This window comes from Puma concolor, chromosome E3 (genome assembly GCF_028749965.1).
Source record: "Puma concolor isolate L17-30 chromosome E3, mPumCon1.1.hap2, whole genome shotgun sequence".
NCBI lineage: Eukaryota > Metazoa > Chordata > Mammalia > Carnivora > Felidae > Puma > Puma concolor.
In genome coordinates this window covers 32,806,247-32,816,229 of record NC_141682.1, presented here as the reverse complement: position 1 = coordinate 32,816,229, position 9,983 = coordinate 32,806,247, and the positions used below count along the sequence as shown (strand labels likewise).

Genomic DNA, 9,983 nt, shown 5'->3' with positions numbered 1-9,983 from the left:
TTGGGCAAGACTTGGCTTTGGGAAAGGCGGGATGGCATCTCCTAACTAGGTCCGCAGAGTCCTTGGCTTTCTACTTGCATTGATTGCAATGGTCTGAATGTTCGCGTCCCTCCCCAAATCCCCGTGGTGAAATCCTGATCCCCAAACGGGACGGTAATAGGCGGTGGGGTCTTTGGGAGGTCCTTAAGCCTTGAGGGTGAGTCCTTGGGAATGGGATGAGCCCTTTGCAACGAGAGGCTTCAGAGGGCGCCCTTCTTCCGCCACGGGAGAAGATACAAGAAGTCTGCAATCCAGAGAAGGGCCCTCACCTGAACACCTCGCACCCTGCTCTCAGACTTCCAGCTTCCAGAGCTGTGAGCGACAGATTCCTGCTGTTTACAAGATGCCTGGTCTGTGGTATGTCGTTAGAGCAGCCCACACGGACCGAGACACTGAGGCTTTGTTCGTTTGGACTCCGGGGACAAGGTTCTCAGCGTTCCGCTGACGTAGAGTCCGGAAGGTAAGTTGATGGTAAAACGGAGTGTGGTAAGGGTGAGGGCCTGTCCTCCTCCTCTCGCCTCGCAGAGCCCTGGAGAAATTGTATCCCTTAGGAACGGGGCAGGACGTGGGGCGCCTGGGTGGTTCAGTCGGTTGAGTGTCCGACTCTTGATTTCGGCTCAGGTCGTGATCCCACGCTTGTGAGTCTGAGCCCCGAGTTGGGCTCTGCGCTGGCAGTCGGAGGAGGCTGCTTGGGATTCTCTCTCTCCCTCTCGCTACCCCTCCCCCGCTTGTGCTCATGAGCTGTCTTTCTCTCAAAATAAATAAATCAACTTAAAAAAAAAAAAGAGGGACACCTGGGTGGCTCAGTGGGTTGAGCGTTTGACTCAGCCCAGGTCACGATCTCACCGTTCGTGAGTTCCAGTCCTCCATCGGGCTGACTGCCGTCAGCACAGAGCCCGCTTTAGCTCCCCTGTTCCCCCTCTCTCTCAAAAAGAAATAAAACATTAAAAAAAAAGGAAAGAGAAAACGGCACGCCAGTCCAAAGTACAGGAAATCAGCTACTGCATTATACACTGTGTGAGCGGCTCCGTGAAAGCAAGAACATTGCAGATCCAGATAGTAAAACCCGCTGCCAACAGCAATAAAGACAGGCTGTGAGCAATTTAATTGAATTATCTGGAAGGGAGACCGCCCACCGTGCGTCCAGTTTCCAGGTAACTGACTCTGGGTCTGGCCCGTGGCCGGAATGCGCTGGGCCGTTCACGGGTGGGTAGTTACTTTTGCAACCGGTATCTGTCCTGGGGCCTGGTTCAAGCAACTCTACTTGCCCAGACTAAAAATTGTGACGTGTGTGACTCAGTAAGGATTACTCGATGCGTGTCAGCTGCGTGACAGATATGGCAGCCCTAAAACGTATTTACACATTGAATCTTTCCTTTAAAAATAGCTTCATCAAGGGGCGTATGGGTGGCTCTGTCAGTTAAGCGTCTGACTTTGGCTCGGGTCATGATCTCGCGGTTCGTGAGTTTGAACCCCATGTCGGGCTCTATGCTGACAGCTCGGAGCCTGAACCCTGCTTCAGATTCTGTGTCCCACCCCCCACCTCTGCTCCTCCCCCACTCAAGCTCTGTCTCTCAAAAAATAAATAACTGCTAATAAATAAATAAAAATAGCTTTATTGACCGGTGCCTGGGTGGCTCAGTCGGCTGAATGTCTAACTTCCACGTAGGTCATGATCTCACAGTTTGTGAGTTCAAGCTGAGGGTTGGGCTCTCTGCTTTCAGCCCAGAGTACGAGTCATATCCTCAGTCCCTATCTCTCTACCCATCCCGTGCTTTGCACTCTCTCTTTCTTAAAAACTAAACGTTAAAAACAAAACAAAACAAAACCTTTCCCGAGGGGTGCCTAGATGGCTCAGTTGGAGCACGTGACTCTTGATCTCGGGGTTGTGGGTTTGAGCCCCATGTTGCATGTAGAGATTCCTTAGCAATAAAATCTTAAAAAAGGAAAAATAAAAATATCTTGATTGAGGTAAAGTTCATGCAGCCTACAATTCACCCATTTAAAGTAATTCTTTTTAAAAAATTTTTTAACGTTTATTTATTTTTGAGAGACAGAAAGAGACAGAGCACTAGCAGGGGAGGGGCAGACAGAGAGGGAGACCCAGAATCCGAAGCAGGCTCCAGGCTCCCACCTGTCAGCACAGAGCCCGACGCGGGGCTCCGACTCCTGAACCCTGAGATCACGACCTGAGGCAAAGTTGCATGTTTAACCGAATGAGTCACCCAGGTGCCCCCACCTGTTTAAAGAATTCAATTTTGGGGGCATATTCAGAATTGAGCCACCATTACCTTGATCAATTTTAGAACATTTTCTTTTTTTTTATTTTTTTATTTTTTTTTATTTTTTTAAATTTTTTTTTCAACGTTTATTTATTTTTGGGACAGAGAGAGACAGAGCATGAACAGGGGAGGGGCAGAGAGAGAGAGGGAGACACAGAATCGGAAACAGGCTCCAGGCTCTGAGCCATCAGCCCAGAGCCCGACGCGGGGCTCGAACTCACGGACCGCGAGATCGTGACCTGGCTGAAGTCGGACGCTTAACCGACTGCGCCACCCAGGCGCCCTAGAACATTTTCTTAATCCCCTAAAAGAACTCCAAACTTCTTAGCAGTCACTTGTCATTTCCTTTTCGTACCCACTCCCCCGGCCCTGGCAATAACTAATTTATTTTCTGTCACCATGGGTTTCCAGTTCTGGACCCTTCATATACATGGAATCATATAATATGTGGTCTTGAATAATGTTCCTTTGTATGGATATACCACTTCTGTACATCCACGCATCGGTGGATGAACGTTTGCGTTCTTTCCACTTTTTGGCTACGCGCAGAGAGTAATGTGGGTGTAGAGAGTAAAGTTGCTATGAATATTTATGGGCAAGGTTTTGCATGAATGAATATTTTCAGTGCTCTTGGGGCCACGCCTACTCGTAGAATTGCTAGGTCATATGGTGACTCTGGGTTGAACTTTGTGAAGAACTGTTCTCGTCTTTCAAAGCCGCTGTACCATTGAGCACTCTTACCAGCAGCAGTGTATGAGGCTTTAATTTCTCCATATCCTCCCCAGCACTTGCCATTGTCCATTTTGTGGTTGTGGTGAGGGTTATTTGATCGTCTGTATGGCCATGCCAGTGGATCTGAAGCGGTATCTCATTGTGGTTTTGATTTGCATTTCCCCGACGTAACCCCCCTAACAGTGTCGAGCATTTTTTCATGTGCTTATTGGCCACTTGCATACTTTTCTTAGAGAAATGTCTATTCAGATCCTTTGCCCGTTTTGTCACTGGGTGCATTTAATCCTTTTTTATTTTTTTAATGTTTATTTATTTTTGAGAGAGACAGAGTATGAACGGGGGAGGGGCAGAGAGTGAGGGAGACACAGAATCCGAGCTGAGCGGTCAGCACAGAGCCCAAGGCAGGGCGCGAACCCATGAACCACGAGATCGTGACCTGAGCCGAAGTCAGACGCTTAACCGCCCGAGCCACCCAGGCGTCCCGGGTGCATTTAATCTTGAATAGTCTCCATAACAATTACACATTGGAACCACTATTGATTTGTGGTTCACAGTGGACACTCTGAAGCTGATGGCCTGGATTAGGATCCCAGCTTGGCCACTTAATAGTACATGACATCGGCCACTCATCTGGATCTCAGTGTGTCAGACACAATGGGGATAGAAACGTTAGCTAATTCACAGGGTTGTCATAAGGATCGAAAAAGGCCAGGGTGCCTTGGTGGCTCAGTTGGCTAAGTGACACTTGATCTCGGCTCAGGTCGTGATCCCACAGTTGTGAGATTGAGCTGCACATCGGGATCTATGCTGGGTGCAAACTCTGCTTGAGATTCTCTCTCTCTCATTCCCCCGACCCGTCCCCAACTTGTGTAGCATGCTCTCTCTCTCTCTCTCTCTCTCTCAAAAAAACAAACAAACAAAAAAAAAAAACACAAAACACAAAAAAACACTGCGTGTCAAAGGTTTAGTAAGGACTCGAATGTTACCTGCAATGGTAAGGCCATCAACACTCACTAAGCTTTTCCTATTTTATTATGTGCACGTAGGTGATCTTATTTAATGTACCTGGCAATCTTGCAAAATAGGTCTCATCGCCTCCATTTTACAAGGCACAAAACTGAAAGCTGCTGGAGGCGAAGGAAGGTGTGCAGGGCTCCATCCTTGGTAAGATGCAGGGCAGAGATGCCCCTTGGGTAACTCTGGAGACCCTCTGGAAGTGTTAATCTTGGGAAGGTTTTCAGCCGGAATAGGCACGTCCTCTGGTGGCTTCTGCTATTCAAATGCAGCTGTAATTAAGCAAATGCCATCAGAAAGGAACTGGAGAAGAACCCAGTAATGAAATCGTTAACGGCTTATTCAGGCAGAGAAAAGCCACTGCAACCCCGAGAAGAATGGGCTCATCTCGCTCCGCTCCCCGGGCAGGCTTCTGAGTCATGGAATTTTGCACAAAGTCCTGGCGAGCTTGCCTCGTTTGGCAAAGGCCTCTGAGAACTTCACGGAGCTAATTGGAGAAGTGAAAGCCAAGGGTCCCGCTTTGCCCCCTCTTCTGGAATCACTATTTACGATTTCCCTGTAGTTCCCCTTGGCGACATTGGGTGTCACCTCTGAGTTGTCTGAAGCCACTCGTCCCCTGGACGTTGACAAAGTGCATTGTTTTCCCAGAGTTTCTGTCTCTGTAGGATCCAATATGGAGGTATCCATCACCGGTACTCATGCCCCCAATACAGCATGGCTAATCTGGTTTTTATTTGTGGGGCCAAAGCACTGTCCTGGACGAAGTCTCCCTGCAGCTGGATAAGCTTTGAGTTTGAAAACAGGCTCCACAGTCATGACTTTGCAATTGGTTTTTCTTCCGTTCATGGGGGAGTGATGAGAGATGGTTTAGGCAAAGCCCCGGTAGCTCAGAACCCTTTACTTCCAGAGTTCTCTACTTCCCAGAAAAGCTCGTCTGCTCCAACGACTGTGTCTGTGCGGCACTGTGAGCAACTGCGAGCAACTTGGGGACAGGAACTCTCTCCCTGTCTCTTTCTCCTTTCCTTCGTTCCTTCCACTCCATACACGTTTGCTGAATCTGTGTTATGTGCCAAACACTGGGGCAAAACAGCCAAGTTCTCTTTCTCCATGGAACTGACCTTCTAATTTCTTAATTATCTGTATGTTCACAGCACCTAGGACATAGTAGGCACTTAATAACTGCTTTGGTGGCTTGGTGCATACACTGCTCTTCCAGGTTTTTTCCTATGCATGGACTAACACATATACATGATATTTCAATTTTAGATGGAGAGAAGATCACGCCTTAATGGTATCCTGTGACTCCCCCCCCCCCTCCCCGCCCCACTTAATAGTGTATTTTGGCCATGTTTCTATGTTAGAACATAAACATTGACTTCAGGGGTGCCTGAGTGGCTCAGTTGGTTAAGCATCCAACTTTGGATCAAGTCACGCTCTCATGGTTTGAGATTTCGAGCCCCGTGTTGGGCTCTGTGCTGACAGCTTGGAGCCTGGAGCCTGCTTCAGATTCTGTGTCTCCTTCTCTTCCCCTCCCCAGCTCCCACTCTGTCTCTCTCTTTCTCTTTCAAAAATGAATAAACATGAAAAAAAATTTTTTTAATTCGACTTCAGTGTTTACATGTCCCCAACTGCTATTCGGGGTCTTTCTGCCCCTTGGAATCTAGAAAAGACTGGCTTGAATCTATTCCCTGTAGATTCTCAGGGTCAGGTTAGGATTGCTCGTGTTCTCATGGTCATTTATGATGTCTTTCCATGCTTCTGCTGTGTATTCCACACAATATATTGAACCAGTTTCCTACTGATGGACATTTAGGTTGTTTCCAGTCTTTTGCTACTATAAACACTGCTGCGCTGAATAAGCTTGTTCATCCTTTGTTTTATGCACATTGAATAAATTGCTAGAAGTCGCGTTGCTAGGTCAGTTTAGCAACAGATGCTGCTGTAGACACAGATACTGCAGTATGTATGGATGCTGCTAAATTCTCTCCACAGTGCTTGTACTAATTTTCATTCCTGATAAGATGTGCTAGCAAATTATGATCTTTGCTTACTGTCGCATACTGTGAGTCTGGAGTTCTCTCTTGTCCAGCAAGAGTGCCGATGCAGAATTGAATACGAGAGAGGCTAATGCCCAGGAGGAGACAGTCTCCGTATTTATTGAGCTCACAGGATGTTACCTGCGTGGTGAATGTGAGGAAACCAAGATCTTACACACGTGAACATGGAGAAAACAATCAGACAGTAATCATTAACTTGTACGTGTAAGAAGCAAAGGGTCTGGGGGGGGGGCAGTGGAGTTTGTGATCAAAGCACGATCGTATATTGGCATCAGGTGGAAAGTAATTTCTTGCAGGTGATACAACAAGTTACTCACGATTGCATTACAATATCTCACTAGGTAACCTCGCGTGCTTTTCGCTCCGTGGTTGGCGGCATGGTGGAGGCTTTCCACCCTAAGCTTCTTTCTAACCCACTTATGTAAGTAGAACTTATTTCCCCACAGCCTACCTGTGCAAATACACACATACACTCACACCTTGTTTTTTCATATCCTTTGCCCTTTTTTTTTTTATGAGTTGTTGATCTCGAAGAAGCTTTTATACGTTTAGGGGAATTATCCCTTTGTGATTTGAAATGCAAATATCTTTTCTTAGTTTATTATTTGTTCTCCTTTTTTTTTAATGTTAATTTATTTTTGAGACAGAGAGAGCACGGGAGCGAGGGAGGGACAGAGAGAGAGGGAGACAGAGGATCGGAAACAGGCTCCAGGCTCTAGGCTCTCAGCTCCAGCCCACGAGCCCTGAGATCATGATCTGAGCTGAAGTCAGATGCTTTACCGAATGAGCCACCCTGGCACCTTTATTGTTTGTTTTCACATCATTTTTTTAACCAGCTGGCTGGTATTCCATTAAATGGTCCTACCGTAATTTTAAGCAGTCTCTCATTTCTAGACATTTTGGTTGTTTCCAACCTTTTGCTATTATAAACATTTCATTTATTTATTTATTATTTTTAAAATTTTTTTCAACGTTTTTTTATTTATTTTTGGGACAGAGAGAGAGACAGAGCATGAACGGGGGAGGGGCAGAGAGAGAGGGAGACACAGAATCGGAAACAGGCTCCAGGCTCCGAGCCGTCAGCCCAGAGCCCGACGCGGGGCTCGAACTCCCAGACCGCGAGATCGTGACCTGGCCGAAGTCGGACGCTTAACCGACTGCGCCACCCATGCGCCCCTCATTTATTTTTTTAACTAAACTCTGTACCTGATGTGGGGCTCTGAGGCACGACCTTGTGATCAAGAGTGACATGCCCTACCTACTGAGCGCAACTTTTTGCTTTTATAAACTGCACAGCTCTTTCCACCACTCTGCATTGCATCTCTAAATCTAGGCTAAATTCCTAAAAGTGCAATTGCTTGGTTACAGAATGTTTAAAAAGTCTTTTGATGTGTATTGGGCTTTGGATATTATACTTCTTTCTTTCTTTCTTTCTTTCTGTTAAATTTTAAAACAGCAAATGTTCATTGGTTTAAAAGAAAATCCCCCACGTGCTCGCCATTCACCCAGACCGGCTGGTCTAATCTGTTCTCCCACTCGCTTCAGCTTCTTTCTCGTTGGATCAAAGCAAATCGTTTCACGCATCAAGATGGAAGGATTTAGAGAGAAGCTATCTTTGGATGAGAAACTCCCCGCCTCCCCTCCCAGTACTTTCAGAGAGTGGCAAGGGAAAGTTACCCATTACCCAACGCTGCTGTTTGGAAACCTTCCACGGTGGGGGGAGGGGTGGGGATGCAAGGGGGTGACTGTGCATTCCCACCCCAAGGGCCCCTTCTGCGAAGCCCCACTCTTCTTTTGCAGACAGGAAAGAGCGATTGCCCACGTGGATGACTCAGCCAGCCCCGGGCCACTTTGGTCCAGTACAGAAGCCCCAGGGACCCAAAAGCTTTGCTTCGACCATCAGTTTTCACTTAGTTTTGATTCATCCGGTCCCAGAGGCCAGCAGGAAATTGCTGGCAGTGTTGTCAATCACGTAGGAGACTTTGCTCTGCCCCCTGCCATTTGGATATTGCTTCCTTGAACAATACCACTTTGATGGGCACCCCCCGCCCCATGCCATCTCATCTGGATGTGCACTGACATCTGGCCGGTGGGGGGCTCTGTCTATGTCATGGCTGAGCCGTTAAGACCCAGGGAGGGAACAGTTTCCCAGCCTTGCCAGCCAGAGAACCAGGGTTCGAGCGTGGCTCTGCGGGCTCTTTCCATTAACCTATATCTCGTCTCCTAAACGGCTCCTCCCTGTGGAACTGCTCCCAGTAGCCACCTGGATGGGAAACAATGTCAAATACAGTCTTCGGGAGGGTGAATAAATGACCGAGTGACAGCACCTCCTACTGGGGTTGCACAGGCGGCCTCCTCCCTGGACTTTCCAGGCTGGTTTTTGAAAATTCTGCTTGCTCTGGACAAGTTCCCAGTCTCCATCCTTGGGTGGCTTCCCCACAGGGGTACCGGGTGCCGAGGGGTGCAGGGCAGGCACGTGGCCAGCCAGGTCCTCAGGAGGGCTTCACGGCCACCCCTGCCTCTTCGTCTACACAGCACCGATTATTGCCAAAGTGGCTGCCGGTCCTTAGGATTTGGGAAGCAGAGAATCCTTAAGACTGAAGCAATATCCAGAGTTTTTCTTTTCTTTTTTTTTTTTTAAGCCTGGAGATTGCTGCAGCTGTCTGCCTGGAAACGTGAGCCACAGCCTGACTGTCTCTACATGAGTAACATGAGCCCAGACTCCGACCCTGGGCAAGCCACCGTGGCACCGGGGCCTTACCACTGAAGCCTCCCGTACCCTGTAGACGAGCATTTAATTATTCTTGTTTTACTCAACAACAGTAGGAGGCTCTCAGAAAGAGTAAGCGGGGCGCCTGGGTGGCTCAGTCAGTTAAGCACCCAACTTTGACTCAGGTCATGATCTCCTGATCCGTGAGTTCGAGCCCCGCGTTGGGCTCTGTGCTGATGGCTCGGAGCCTGGTGCCCGCTTCGGATTCTGTGTCTCCCTCTCTGCCCCGCCCCCACTCACACTCTGTTTTTGTCTGTCTGTCTGTCTCTCTCTCTGTGTGTCAAAAAACAAACATTAAAAAGAAAAAAAAAAAAAAAAAGAAAGGAAGAGTAAGCAACTCCCTGAAAGTTACAGGATGAGCAAGTCCTGAACTGGGAATTTGAACCCAGGTCCGTAAGCTGGAATTCTGACCCCAGGCGCTTTGTCTTACCTATTGATTTGTGGTTTTTTTTAGAACGAATAAATCAGATAGAGGTCATAGTAGAGACGCCACCTGATAAAACCTACCTCTGAGGCTCAGCCTGGGGAACTCAAGAGAACTAATGTCAGCTAAGAGGTAACATGAATACTGGCATATGACACTTTTCCAGGTAGAGGTGGGGTTCAGGCACTGGAGCCTTCTGGTGGGAAGTCTGTGAGCAATGACTTCTGGCTTCTTTGGGGTCTGCTTTCTTTCAGCTCCCATGATTATCACCGTCTAGCCAGCCCCAGGCCATTTGCACTTGTAGCTTTCTCAGCTATACCACTTATAAGCCTGGTCCTTCTCATCCTTCAGGACCAGTCACTCAGAGCTGCTGAAGTGACAGTCGCTGAAGTGACAGTTGCTCAGAGCAGGCTTCCCTTTAATCTCTATCATCTAAACAGGTCTCCTCTCCACCCCCCCCCCTTTTTAAATGATACACTTGCATTCATTTTCCCCCTGTAATTTACCCCCGGGTTAAATTATGTTGTCCAAAAAGGTATGTCTAAGTTGTAACCAATGGGACCTGTGAAAAGCAGCCTTATTTGGAAATAGGGTCTTTCCAGATAGAATCAAGTTAAAATGAGGTCATACTGGATCAAGGTGGGCACTAATCCATTGGCTAGTGT

General features: G+C 47.7%; 1 long non-coding RNA gene across 1 annotated transcript; it reads left to right on the top strand.

The window, feature by feature from the left end:
- The first annotated feature begins 780 nt into the window (after window positions 1–780).
- Window positions 781–9,461, top strand: LOC147573114 (uncharacterized). The gene is made up of 3 exons (XR_015245534.1): window positions 781–1,193; window positions 6,466–6,545; window positions 9,349–9,461. It is a non-coding gene; the product is annotated as an uncharacterized LOC147573114 (long non-coding RNA).
- The last annotated feature ends 522 nt before the right edge of the window (window positions 9,462–9,983 follow it).